The sequence below is a fragment of the Nyctereutes procyonoides genome, unplaced genomic scaffold (genome assembly GCF_905146905.1).
Source record: "Nyctereutes procyonoides isolate TBG_1078 unplaced genomic scaffold, NYPRO_anot_genome, whole genome shotgun sequence".
In the NCBI taxonomy this organism is placed as follows: Eukaryota; Metazoa; Chordata; class Mammalia; order Carnivora; family Canidae; genus Nyctereutes; species Nyctereutes procyonoides.
In genome coordinates this window covers 23,353,620-23,368,325 of record NW_026575128.1, presented here as the reverse complement: position 1 = coordinate 23,368,325, position 14,706 = coordinate 23,353,620, and positions in this window count along the sequence as shown.

Genomic DNA, 14,706 nt, shown 5'->3' with positions numbered 1-14,706 from the left:
CCCACCATCCATTATCCTCTCCCCTTCTCATTTGGGAAGGATTCCCTTAATTCAAGTGATCAGGGTTCTATCTTCTAATACAAAAGTCCAAATACCCAGATGTCACATCACATCTCCCTGATTCCCTAGAGTGCCATGACATTGAACTAACGAAATTCTTCAGCTTTGACTTTGAATCTGCAAAGATGCAGATACTGTTAGAGATGTTAGTTTAGTTAAGTGCTAAGAGTGGCATACTTCACATGGACTAGACTGTATTCTCTGATTCTTAACCTTTTAGTGTATGCTTATTTCCTGGGACTGATTCTCCAGCTTTCCTATACACTCTTGAACTAATCATTTTTTATTCAAAAAATATTTTTTCTGAAGTTCTCCAGAATTAGTGGTGTTGCTTCTGACAAGAGCTCTGGTGAAGAAATTGCTATTTGGGAATGGATTGTTGACAGCAGATGCTTAGAGAAATAAGAATTTTTGAATTGGTTATGGACTAGAGAGTGTGGAAGGGGAGTGAAAATCTCCTGTAATTATGACAGGTATAAATCTGGCAATGAAGGTACACAAGGCATGCAGAATTCGAGACTATAGGGTAGGGTGGCTACTTATAATTATATGGAAAGAGAATAAAACTTGTGTTGTCCATTATGGTAGCCACTAGCCCCATATGGCTAAACCCTAGATAGTAAAGACTTAGTACTTAGAAAAAAAAAGGAATGTGAAATACCTTATTATTATTATTAATTTTTAAGAGTTTTTATGTTGAAATGATAATATTTGGGGTATATGGGTTAAATACAATATAAAGATAATTTTATCTGTTTAATTTTTACTTTTTAAAATATGGCTATCAGGAAATTTAAAATTACATAAGACTCACATTTCTGGCTCATAGGTTTTGGCGTTGGTTGAGAAAGTGAGAACACAATAGGGATGGTTAGATGGGTGAGATTCTGGAGAACTTGAAATATCCTCATTTTCCAATTCTGCTAAACTCCTCTTGACAGATAACGATACCCTTTCTCATTTGCCTAAAACACTGTAATTCCCTTGCATAAGAGTATTACAACAGAAAATTAAGACAATTCCCTTCATATCCAATGGTCCATCCTTCATGGTCTCTAGGCTTCCAGTTAGAATCATATATCAACATGGTTCCTACAGGTTCAAAGATTTTCAGAACATTGATATTCATTCCTGTAAATGTGTGGGAACATAGTGAAAATAGATTCTAACAGTGCTCAACAAAAGGGAGTAACATAATTTGAAATTGGGCTGAAGGTATCAATATGAGCACGTCTCCCAGAGATTACTGATTCAGTATGTTAGCTCAGTCAGCAGACATGGGCCTAATTGTTTGCTTCCCTAAAGTGACTCATGACTAGTCATCCACGTAACTTGCCCAAATATTTCAGGGAATTGGTACACTGAGTCCAGTTGGCTCCCAGTGTCCCAAATCACCACTGCAGTCAGTCAGTTAGAAGGAGTTCATTCTAGTCAGAAAGTTGATGGAGTTCTGACCAAAGTCGGCCTCTTGGTTGACCCAACTGACTCCTAATCCACAGAGCTTTTATTTAGCAATTCCTGAAATTATTCTGTAAATTCTATTTCTACTAAGGTTAACCAGAGTCCATTTCTATAGCTCACACCAGAGGACACTCACTGGCTGACAACAGATTTATGGAACTTAAGAATGTCTTCCATTTATTGGGAAGAGTACAGATATTGATAAGACTATACGTTTTAAGTCCAGTTTTGCAACTGGGTAACTATGACTTTGAGTACATACCACCTTCACTTGTAAAATTAGGGTATTTTACTATATTCTGAGTTGCCTGCAAGCCTAAAATTCTTGATACTTTAACCATAACAGAATCTACATGCAGTATATGTCTGCAAACTAATTTATGTTTAGCCCAGTGATTTGACAGCTGCTACCGCAAATATTCATGTGTCAACAGAATTAGAATTATTGGCAAAGCCTGCTCTAAACCTGAGGTTATTTTCCTGCTGAATGATATATCCAACAAAGTTCTAAAATATAAAACTACATTCACTAATTTATCTCCTGAAAAAGTGCTCCTTATTATTTTTGTGATCTTGGGGCTATAGATATCGATTGTTAATTTACAATAATTACAACTAAGCCAACTTCCTTATTCTACAATATAACATAATCTCTGGGACAAAGTAGAAAATAATTATACAAGGAATAATTTTACAAAAATATCACAACTGTGGTTAGTGCCACAAAGTTTATAATAGGATGCTGTGAGAACATGTAACAAGGCACCTGGCAGGTAACTGCCTCTGAGAGAAGCAATGTGTTTTTCAGAGCTATGATAAAGGTGGAATCTGAATCATATTAAGGCTGGCAGCTGATGGGTACAGGGCTGTTCAGCTGATGTGTTTGATGAAGATCAAACTGAAGCAGGGGAATGTATGGTGCATCAGTCTGCTGACATACTTTATTAACCCTCTTTTCCTCTTGGAGTTCTGGAGATCTCAAAGGCCTTGGATTCAGGTTTTCTTCCCTCGCCAACCCAAAATCAGATGTTCACATCACTTGAAAGAGTAATGAAAAGGCAAATAAAGGTCTTCTGGTTGCCTCAGACATCAAGATATCTGCAAAGCTCTGCCTCACATGTATGCAGCCGTTCTTTCTCCTGGTTCGCTCTACTTTCTTTTAAACTTAGGGAATAAAAGTTTCCACCTGCAGGAAGTAAATCCAGAATTCTCCTTGAGAAGCAGAGTCCCATAAAAATCCACTATCCACAAAGCAGAAAATAGATTTTCTTTTAGGCTAGTGTTCTCATTTTCTTTGCCACTTTTGCTTAATTTAGGTCCTGGGCATGAGCTTATTTTCACAGAGGTATTTATAGAGAGAAGAAGAGAGAGAAATTTAAATTTGAATTTCTCCAATGTCTTTAAGATATCAGGGCTCTCTCCAAGGAACATGAATGTATTTTCTTTATAGTGGCAGCTTCCTAAACAAGATAGCCTGATGGCTAAGAGCCAGGCTCCACAGGAAGTAGATGAGGTTGTTATTTAGGCTGTCACCTTCGTGGAATAATCCTTTGCTCATCTAAGCCTCAATTTTCCAGTCTGTAAAATGTGGGCAATATAAGATTCTGGTGGGGATTGAATGAAATACATTTGTGAAGTGTCTGGTACGGTGCCCGGTCAATATCTGTATGCTAGATGTTAGCTATCAACATAGCCATCATCATTATTTTTTAATAAAAAGTCAATACAAAAATAGCAGTGGAAGTTTTAGGCCACAGAAAGATAGAGAAAGGAGCACATTCATGTCATATAGGCAGCCTCTAAAAACATTTTAATTTAGATAAAACTTAAGTTCATCTACATTACTCATTTTCACCATTTTTATGGACTATGTCTCTTTGGGTTAACCTTTATTTATTGCATTAAAAGCAGCACATTAAAATGCTTGAGTAAAGTCCCTGGCATCAGAATGCCTGGATACAAATGCAGTCTTTACCATTTTTGAGCTATGCCCTGCCAGGCCAGTTGCCTCTCTGAGCTTCTGTTTTTATGTCTTTAAAATTGGGGTACCAATAGAGTCTACCCCATAGAGTTGTTGTGAGGATTAAATGAAATAAGATATGTAAAGTTTTCAGAATGGAGCCTAAGACAAGCTAAACATTCAAGAAATGTTAGTTCAATATAATTATAGAGTTTCCTAGATTTGTCATGTTCTTCTCCCAAAATCAATAGTGTTCTCACTTCTTATCCTGTAAAGCCGGTTTAAGGATTTTACTCAGTGTGCTAAGAGTTGATAAAATTTTCATTGAAAAAGTTTAGGCTGAAACAAGCAGAAACAAGCAGTGTTGCCAAATCTCAAATTTTCAGGATTGATTTGGGCAACTTTATGATATCAGTCAGGGTTCAGTCAGAGAAATAAAGAAACTACTCCGGTGTTTCAAGCAGGAAGAAATTTAATACAGTGAACTAGTGACTTAAAAATATGTAAGAAGGGCTGGAGAAGGAGTGATTGTGGAAAGCACTCACTACCACTCAGTGTTACTTTTATCATCAGCCATGAGAGCATTAGAAAGTTCCAGGAGTTGAAAGAGACTTTCAAATGATCTCAGCTCACCACAGCACCAGATGAACAATTTCCAGGGATCCCAAGGAGTTGCAAAGAATCACATGTGTTGAAGCCCAGGAGGTCTCCTTCCTGGACAAAGAATAATGGTTTCTGCTTCTTTCAAACTTTGTGGCCTCTGCTTCGTGGGCTCAACCAGAAGGCTGCTGGCAAGGGATTCTGGGAAATGCATCTCCTAGACTCTCAGTTACTGTGATGTGAGGGCAGCAAGAAAAAAAGTACATGCTGGCTGTTCTTGAAAAAATAATATGCAAGTTATTCCTTTGACCAGTCAGCATCTATTTAGACCCTTCTACCTATATTTAAATTTAAGAACAACGATAAAAATAACAAAGTTCTTAAATCTAACCTATTGCAATTAGTTCTTATTCAAATATAGGTGAGTGTGCTCCCTCTCTTCTTATAAAAGAAAGATACCAAATTCCGTCAGTTACTTTATCCAAAGAAGAGTAATGTTCCCAATGGAATATTACTCAGCCATTAGAAATGACAAATACCCACCATTTGCTTCAACGTGGATGGAACTGGAGGGTATTATGCTGAGTGAAGTAAGTCAATCGGAGAAGGACAAACAGTGTATGTTCTCATTCATTTGGGGAATATGAATAATAGTGAAGGGGAATATAAGGGAAGGGAGAAGAAATGTGTGGGAGATATCAGAAAGGGACACAGAACATAAAGACTTCTAACTCTGGGAAATGAACTAGGGGTGGTGGAAGGGGAGGAGGGCGGGGGGTGGGGGTGAATGGGTGATGGGCACGGAGGGGGACACTTAACGGGATGAGCACTGGGTGTTATTCTGTATGTTGGTAAATTGAACACCAATAAAAATTAATTTATAAAAAAAATAAATAAAACTCAGAACTATACTGACTGAAAAAAAAAAGAAGAGTAATGTTTCCTATCCTTCTAGCTTGATCATGACCGTTTTTTGATAAACCTTAACCCAAAGAATAAATTTTAAAGTTATCCACCATCAAAATGCTCTGCTTAATATGAAACAGTAGGAAGGGGAAGGAGAAACTAATGTAGGTAAATGTACACAAGTATATTCATAGTGAATCAGGCAAGAAACTATGGGCACTCTAGTGACTTTCTGCACCTAGATAGGAACCAATAATTGATTCAATAACTTTTTTTTTTGATAATTATTTTGCCACCATTGTGTTCAGTTGACACTTCAGCTGCTTATTGTTCTTTACCTGGTGAGTCGCCCTAAACCTGGTCCCACCTGCATTAAGGTTGCTACAGTCCTCCATCAATTCTTACTGAAAGCAGTAAGAATGTCCCAGGAAATCCCTTCTGTTTTGCATGCCGCCCCACTGTGTAGCAGAGATCTTATTTTTCCTTAATGATCAAGACCATTCACTCCAAACTGTTTAGCGAACCTCTTCTTAGCCTGTTGGTTCCCTGGCATCCCATCTTCCAGTTTATAGCAATTTCACTTGTCCTATGGTAAAAACATTCCCCACTTAGGACTGAGAACCAAAGCTGTTAGGACAGGAATTGGGACACTAGGAATGAAATGAGCCAGTCCACTTAGTTCCTTAGTTCCAGACCCTTGTACTTTCATTATACTTCTAGGTGATTGGGTACCTGGTAAGACGGGTGAATCCTATAGGTATTAGTTTATTACATCAGTTATAGCACAGTAAATCAACTCCTTGGTCAGAAACAACATTTCCTATGACAGAAACAATGGAACCTAGGACAGGAAGTCCAAGGTTGATGCTGTTAGCAAAGTTTATGGGACTAGGAAGGAGAATCTATATCCACAATGTCTATTCCACAGAGCTCAAATTGCTACCCTTAATGAGATATAAAAATTCAATATATCGATTTGCTCCCACGTGACTGGCTGATGGGAATGATACAGTCCTGGGGACTCAGCTTTCATCTCAGCCCTTGACAGACTGGGTACTCAGTACTCACTGGCTGGGTTGGTCTTAGAGAAAGTCCACTCATATGGCTTAACTTTTGCATGAATTCCATTTGAACTACTTTGAATACTTTGTTTTTTAAATCACTGAGCACACAGTGGGGTGACTTTTGAAAGATAGTGATTAACATGCACAGATGAAAATCATCTTGTCTATGGGATTATGGAGTTTCCTCTGCAATGTACGGCCTTCGGTAAGGCTGTGTATATAGAGGATACAAATATCCTTACACTAAGTTATGACCTAAAAGGTCCTCTTCTGCTGATTGTTCATTTACCTCCTCCTCCGACTTCCTTACCACCAATGTTCTGGTCATGTCCCTTCCATATTCGTCACTGCTTAATGAACCCATTAAAATAATCTACTCTTTGATATATATTCATATATCTGGTCATATCCATTACCAGCAACGTGAAACACTAAATGCACTGCTCATAGTTCTGTCTACTAGGAAGAGGTCTCTTTCCCAGCCTTTTAGGACCCTTATTGAGTGGAGTCATTGTGCTTATAGGCGTGTGGTTGACAGGTTGCAAATCTCGTTTTATGTGTAAACCAGCCTTGACATTTTTCTTTCTTATAAAATTAATTATAAGAACTGAACTCTCCATGGGGCACCTGAGTCATGAAATGGAGCCCTGCATTGGGCTCCCTGCTGAGGATGGAGCCTGCTTGAGATGGTCTCTCCCTCTGCCTCTTCCCCCACCCACCCACCTCCTGCTTGTGCTCTCTCTCCCTCACTAAAAAGAAAAAAAGAAAAGGAAAGGAATAAAGGAAAAAAAAAGGAAAGCCTCCATGAAGTCACAGGTACAGGCTGAGGGAGAGGTGGAAATGCTTGCTAGCTGTGAAATCTAAAGGGGATTTTTTTCTCGATGGGGACCACAAGGAGTAGCAACTTTTCTTTTACTTTGGAAGGAATATGTTAAGGTGACAGAGGCCACTGGCACTTTAGAAACTTCACTGAGGTAGCAGGCCCCAGAATTTTCATGGAGATAACTTACCAGCTTCTGGCACATTATGTGTCCTCCCAGAGCATCTAGGATACTTGTTGATTCTTATCAACCTGATGCAAAGAGGATGTCATCAGTGTAGTAAATTGGAAAAAACCTATGGGTTGTAAAGATAATTAAGATTCCTGTGGAGAGGTAGAAAATTAAAATAATCCTGGTAAGAAAACAAACAAACAAAGCGGAAAAAAAAAAAAAAAACCCAAACCAAAACTGCTACTTGTAATCTCTTTAATGGCTTTGACTTTAAAGACTGGCTGTGGGTTTTCCATTTGTGTGAATTGGTGCTTTAGAAAAACTGAAGATTGGGAGAAAAGGAAAATATATGTTTTCATGTCTAATAAGATTTATAAAACAAAGCAGATGAATAAAAGCGGTGTCTAGGAGTAGGAGTATTATGTAAAAGGAATAGGTAATCATGTAAAAGAATGAAAGGAAGCAAGATAGGATCATAAGACAGAAGTAAGAACTTAAAAATGAATTTTAGATAATAAAGATGAGGCATGAGTACAGATAAAGCAAACTAAAAAGAAGCAACGATTATATAGAATGCTAGGATAATCCATTCGTGAGTTATTCTATCTACTGTAATTACTTTTCTTTTTCAATTAACAACCATGAAAGGGAAAACATCCCCAGTGCTAAAAAGCATTTACGACTAGTATAGAAGAAACATAACATTTTGCTACAGTCCAATGCCAGGAATATCATAGATTTTATTTGAATTTTAAATGTGCCTAATGTTCATCTTTGGGTATTTATTTAAAACTCACATATGCTGATTAATTATTTTCATTTTCATGGTTGCCATTGTTGTCAAAAAAAACTTTAAGCACTTTCCTGAATAATTTAATATCATTCTCTCCTAGTAAAATTAGTCATCTTCATGCTGCTGTTATAGATTAGAACAATATTACTGGCTCTAGAAATAGTCTTCTTTGCTTCAGCTGAAACACAATATATATACAAAAACTTATATTTTCCCCCAAATTTCCTCCCAATTTTACATTATTTAATATTTTGTGGCATTTTAAATTTCATGTTTTATTATTTGTATTTTATGGCAATGTACATCTAACAGGTTTTTAAAACTCAGGATATATTTTCAAATCCTTTAATTTTATTGAGTCTAAAGTATTAGATGCTTAACCGACTGAGCCACCCAGGCACCCAGAATTACATTTTCTTAATATTGCAATACTGGAGAGGAATGGAGAGAAGCATCATTAAAAGTATGTAATAAGGATTTGCCATGTAGTAGGATTGGCACCATGTTAACTACAGTACAAAGCACGAATGCTCATTGCCTTCTGGTAATTTACGATCTAATTCCTAAACCACTCTAAATACCCCCTCATTTTATACGTCTATGAATTTTTTTTAAAAATCTCATTTCATTGTTTTATAGTTTGCATCTTCAAATATTATACTTCTAAGTATCTGTCCACATAAGAGTTGAGGGGCATGCATTTTATTATTAGGTGTTTTTTGGTTTTGTTTTTCAGATTTCAGCTCTGCTATTTCACAAATTAGTTTTATTGAGTTATAATTCACATACCATAAAATCTGACCATTTAAAGCATACAATTCAGTGGTTTTTAGTATATTTGCTCCTAATTTTAGAACATTTCATCACCGCCTAAGAAACCCTATTGCAATCATTACTCATTCCTCCTTTATCTCAGTCCTTAGGACCATCTATTTTCTATCTCTATGGATTTGCTTGTTCTGTACATTTTAGCATATGTCAGTTTCACCTAGTTTCATTCACTTACAATGATATTTTCCAGATTCATCCATATTGTATCATTTATCAATATTTTACTCTATATGGACAAATAGGACTGTTTGGATATACCATATTTGTTTATTCATTAATCAGCTGACTGATAATTTAGATTATTTCCACAGTTTGGCTATTATGCATAATGCTGCCATAAACACTCATATACAAATTTTTGTGTGGACACACGTTTTCGATTGTCCTGGATACATACCCATCAGTGGAGTTGCTGTGCCACATGGTAACACATACTTGTATAAATAAATTCCATCCTTCTTTAACAAAGTAAAACATACACATACACACAGAGGTTAAAAACTTTATGAATGTCTTTGTCACACTAAGCTGGATTGGTACAAAAGTTATTGTTCATTATTATCTCTGATTGTTGGCAATTGAGCAACATTCCTGAGTCATTTTATTCTCTGAGTAGGCCAATTGGATTGTGGCCTAGAATTACCGATGAAAAGCCCTTCTTTCGTATTGTATTTCGAGAAATACAAACCATTGCTCCTGGATCAACGTAGGATAGACGTAAGCTTCAGCAGACGTGAAGTTTGACAATACAGTCTGTGAATTCTCCTGCAAATTATCTGCTTTGAGGCTGTAGACAGCTATAAACATACATAGTGAATCCCTATGTTTCCTCAGAAAGCTAGCAATGAACCTGAGACTTCGAGGCTTTTCTTGAACTTTTCCAACATACCCACTGGTTTTCCAAGTTCTGAACTCCTGGTATTAAATCTCTTCCTTCTTGGATTACTTGGAGTGATTTTTTTTTTTTTAATTGAAACCTGATTGAGTTATGTTGGAGGCTTTACCACACGCATATTTTTAAGTCTTACAGAATAAAAATTCTATCCACACATTTAAGAGACTTTATTTTTTAAGGTTTATTTATTTATTTTATATATAGAGAGAAATATTAGGAGAAAGAGAGAGAGAGCAGGAGGAGGGGCAGGAGGAGGGCATCTTTAAGCAGACTCTTTGCAGAGTGTGGAACCCAAGGCAGGGCTTGATTTCAGGACCCTGAGGTCATGACCTGAGCCAAAGTCAAGAGTCAAATACTTAACTGACTGAGCCACCCAGGTGCCCTTAAGACATTTTATGTTAAACCTTAACTCTTATAAGGAGCTTTCTCATGGTGCCATCTTCCTTGACTTAGTGTTGCTTTAGCTTCATCCAGATGGTCTACAAAAGAGAGAGTTTTCTACTAGTACCTTATGCTGAGGTCACCACATCAGTGCCTGTGGCATAATGGGCTCCACTGCCTAGCTCTTGAAATATTACAGCCTGTAGAATTTCCTTCCTGCTTTCATCAGATGTCTCTTCATGGACGACATGTGGGACTGTCTCTGATTTGTTATGGAAGGGCTCTGGTTACTTATGAGACTTTACAGGAATGTGGAGAGAGCTAGTCTTCATTTTTGTCTTTCACTTTTGAAAAAGAGTCCTTGGAGTGTTATTTTTCTGTTCATTTTGTTTTCAGCCAGTTGTACAACTTTTTTTTTAATATTGTATTAATTTATTCATGAGAGACACAGAGAGAGGCAGAGACACAGGCAAAGGGAGAAGCAGGCTCCATGCAGGGAGCCTGATGTGGGACTTGATCCCGGGACACCAGGATCATGCCCTGGGCCGAAGGCAGATGCTAAACCACTGAGTCACCCAGGGATCCCCAGTTGTCCAATTTCTAATAAGAAAATCTATGGTCCTCTTCTTTATTATTCCAGCCTGCCTTCCATTACAAAAATGTGTTTTGTTTTCTTTTCCTTTTTAAGGATCTTTCTTTCTTTCTTTCTTTCTTTCTTTCTTTCTTTCTTTCTTTCTTTCATTTCTTTCTTCTTTCTTTCTTTTCTTCTTTCTTCTTTCTATTTTAGAGAGACAAAAAGCACACATGAACATGAGTTGGAGGAGTGGCAGAGCAGGAAGAAGTAGGGGGGTGAGAAAATCTCAAGCAGACTCCACACTGAGTGCCGAGTTGTCCTGGGGACTTGCTCATAATTCTTCAATTGTTCCCTATCACACTATAAAATCCATATTTTTTAGCATGATTCAAAAGGTACTTTGTACGTTGACTCTTTTAACCTACTAAGTCTTTGTTTTGTCCATTTCCTCCAAAATATATCTTTTCCTAACTTCATGTTTTTTCATCTGACTGGGATGCTTATTTACCAGCAAACTCCAAATCATCCTTTAGGTTTTACCTCCAACCATCACCTTCTCTGTTGATTTGATTTTTTCAGGAAGACTTGGATAGAATGTTATGTCTACTGGCATTGCATCGTGCATGCTTGTATTAGTAAAGTGTGCTTCTGTCATAAGTGTGTTGTGAAGATTAAATAAAATTGTCCTTGGAAAAGACTCAAATCTAAGCTTTTACAATTTAGCTTTATCCAAATATATGAAATCAGCACTTTGTAATCTTATGTATTTTTATTATAACTTCCCATTTTTTACAGTTCTACCATTGATATAAATTCTTTTACACAGAGTTTATGCTATGACTAGAAAAGATCTTGGGAATATTCTAGGCATGGCTTGTTCGCTAATATCTACCTGTTGCTGAGACTCTCTAGTTGGTCACCAGACCAAATTTGAGAAGTTTTTAGGTCCTAAAATGAAAATAATTTGTAATGATGATGTACATATTGATTTGTACTTCAATAGTGTCATTGACTGGGAAGAACAGAAGTGGACCAGCTAAGATACCTGGTGATGATCAACAGCCATAATTTCAATTGCTGGACTACTTAAAAAGTGGAGGGGGTAGGCCATCTTTTGGGGATAGCTTGGTGGAGCCACATAAAATCTTTGCCTCTCTGTTGACTGCTGGGGCATGTCGCTAGCAAGCAGAGGACAGTACAATGGTGATTCACAGGCTGTCCAGATACACAATAATTCCTGTTCCTTGTGTTAGGAAAGCTCATGCGGTGTGTCCTCAGCCAGTGAAAACTAACAATAAAGTAGCCTCATGTTCTTAAAATAAAAGTGAGTGGGTCTGTGTCTTGTTATGGCCATCTTCAAATATAAAAGAACCCATGATCTATGACCTGTATAACATGCTCAGGCATTGTTAATGCTCTACCATTTTATATTTAAAACTACAAATTCTTGGCAATATTCTTGTCCCATATCAGACATTGGGTAAAGATGAAAGAAAAGAAAGAAAGAAAAAAAAAGAGGGACACATACACACAGAATGAAGAAATGGTGGGAAGGAAGGAAGCCTGACCGCAATCCCTTTCCAGAAGAGGAAATCCTTAAAAGCCTTGCCATTCTTCATGTATTTATTCATGGAACAAATATTTACTTTATGGCAATAGTAGTTTGGACAGCTTATTATGTGCTGGGGGCCCTGCCCTCACGGGGACACCAGGTAATAAGCAGGAAAACCAAATGATCTAGAAGACATCAGATAGTGACAAGAGCTACATATAAAAGTAAACAGGGTGATGGGCTGGCTACGCAGTGCCTGGGGATCGGGGCACATTAGATCAGGTGGTCAGGGGAGATGCCTGACCTTACTAGTGGGACTTAACACCTATTAGTGTGCTTTTCTGGGTGAGCTCACACTGCGCCATGTGCTGAGTAAAACAAAAACAAAAGTAGCCAAAGGCAATTGCTCTCAAAAATATTAATGAGTTTGGGAAGAACTCTGACCAATTTGGCCCCAGAGAACCTGATCAGCTTCCTCTGTTTTCTCACCACACCCCCGCCCCCTTCCAATGTTGAGGCCTGGTCCGAATCCAGCCAAAACAGTTTCCATCACAAGATTCGTTTCTGAATGTGGTGATTCACGCTGCCATCTGACTCTCTGCATTTGGCTCTGAGCAATGCTCCAGGCATGGAGACATGTGAAGCCAGTGCAATTCAGATTTGAAAATACCATCAGTATTATATTCACTAAACACTCTCATTTTTATCACAGTGTTCTTATTGACAGATAGGAAAAGGAGAATTATTCTTATCACAACCAGATTTTAAAAAGAGTCAATGAGAAGAAGTTCAAGTGCCTTGTAGTACCAAAGATATTTTGTTCTGTGTTGACAACAAACAAAATAGTCATTTAGAAAAACTAACGGCATGTGAATTAAGTGGTCAACAAAACTTGATGCGCCCAGTGAATTTGAGTCATTGGCATCTAGGACAGTGGTTGTTAAGCCTCAATGTGCAGAGAGTTAAAATGTGTCCCTCTGAGCTTTTCACTCAGGCTGATTGCAGATGATAGTCCATAGGCAGGATGATGGTTTAGCTGATGCCCACAATCTGAAGGAAGAAAAAGGTAACCAAGGTTTACTTAGTGCTTTCAGTGTGCTGCCCAGGCAGTGTGCTAGGTGCTCTGTACATATTTCCTCATTCCAGGTGTGCTTCCATTTCCAGGTAGACTACTTCACCAGGGCATCAGTCTGCCTTCGATGAACACTCTTCAGTTATGTTCAAGTCTTCCGCAGCTTTTATGGGGATATAGACACAGAGGCTCCATGGTGTACTTACAGTTTATCAGCACAGAAGGGCAGTGTGCACACCCCCACAAAAGTAAATGGAAGCTCATAAGGGGCTAAAGGTGCCTATTTCCAGAATCCCCTTCTAGAAACTGTACTTAGGAGATGGATAATCCTATAATGTAACCATATTCAAAATATATGTACATAACCTCATTCACTTAAAAGAAAGCAAAGAAAGAACAAAGAAAGAAAGTAAACAAAAATTTTGTCATCTTGCCTCTGACTTATTTTTAAGCTTTTTATATGGAAAGATCAGCAAAGAAAAAAATAATGTCAATACTGCGAAGAGATGAAGGGAAGAGTCAAATACCGGAATGCAGGTTGAGAGTCTTTGTGGCATACCCCCTTAGGCTAGGACATAAATTAAACCATTCCCAAGGGTTGCCTCACAAGAGCAGATAGTCTATTAAGGCGAGGTTTAGAGATCGCCTTATTTATTGTCTGGGTTTTTGTTGTTTCTTTTTGTATCTAATGCATATTGGACTTTTCCTCCCTGTATTTTCATTTGTACCAAGGTTATAAAAGTGATTTGAATTATATATTAGCCATTTACATCCTCATGAAATCTTCCAAGATGACAAATTTGAAAGTGAATGATTATTCGAGGTATGTTTAGGATAGTAAAGCCATAACGGGAAATGTGAATTGCATTTTTGACATTTATCCGTACGTTAATGACTCAAGTATTCACACAGAAGTGGGAACTGTTACATTTTCTTCACATGTTAGTTATTGACCAAAATCTTATTAATATTTAAATGCAAATCATTCAGGCATTTTTTTTTCTTATGTGGGGTATACCTCCGGAAATAAAACATGAACCTCCAGGGTAATTGAAAAACCACTACATTTTACAATTATCAGATAAAGTCTAAGGCGATAAATACTGTCTTTAAAACACCTGGGAAACCATTATTTCTGAAAATAAATTGTAAACTAAGCATGATTTTATTTTGCAGGATTTTGAAGCTATAAGTCAATTTATGCTTGCCTCTATTCATTTAACCTATTGTTCCCTCACCTCCCTATTTCCAAGAAGGTGATAATAATAACCCCCCTGTATCTCACAGGGGCTATTATGAAGATAAATGGCATAATATACGTGAATGTGTTTTGGGCTACTTGAAGAGGTATATAGAGGGACTGACTAGAAAGAGTCATCTAGAAAAATTAACAGCGTGTAGATTAAATGGTCAAGTGTGGTTAATATTAATTACTACTGAGGAACTATAGAATGAAAGTTAATAAGATTTTTATTCTTTCACGTAAATAAAATTTCAGAGATACATTCAATGTATTTTCAGAAAAAGGAATCAGTGATTTACCGCATCCTCTGATTCAGATGTTT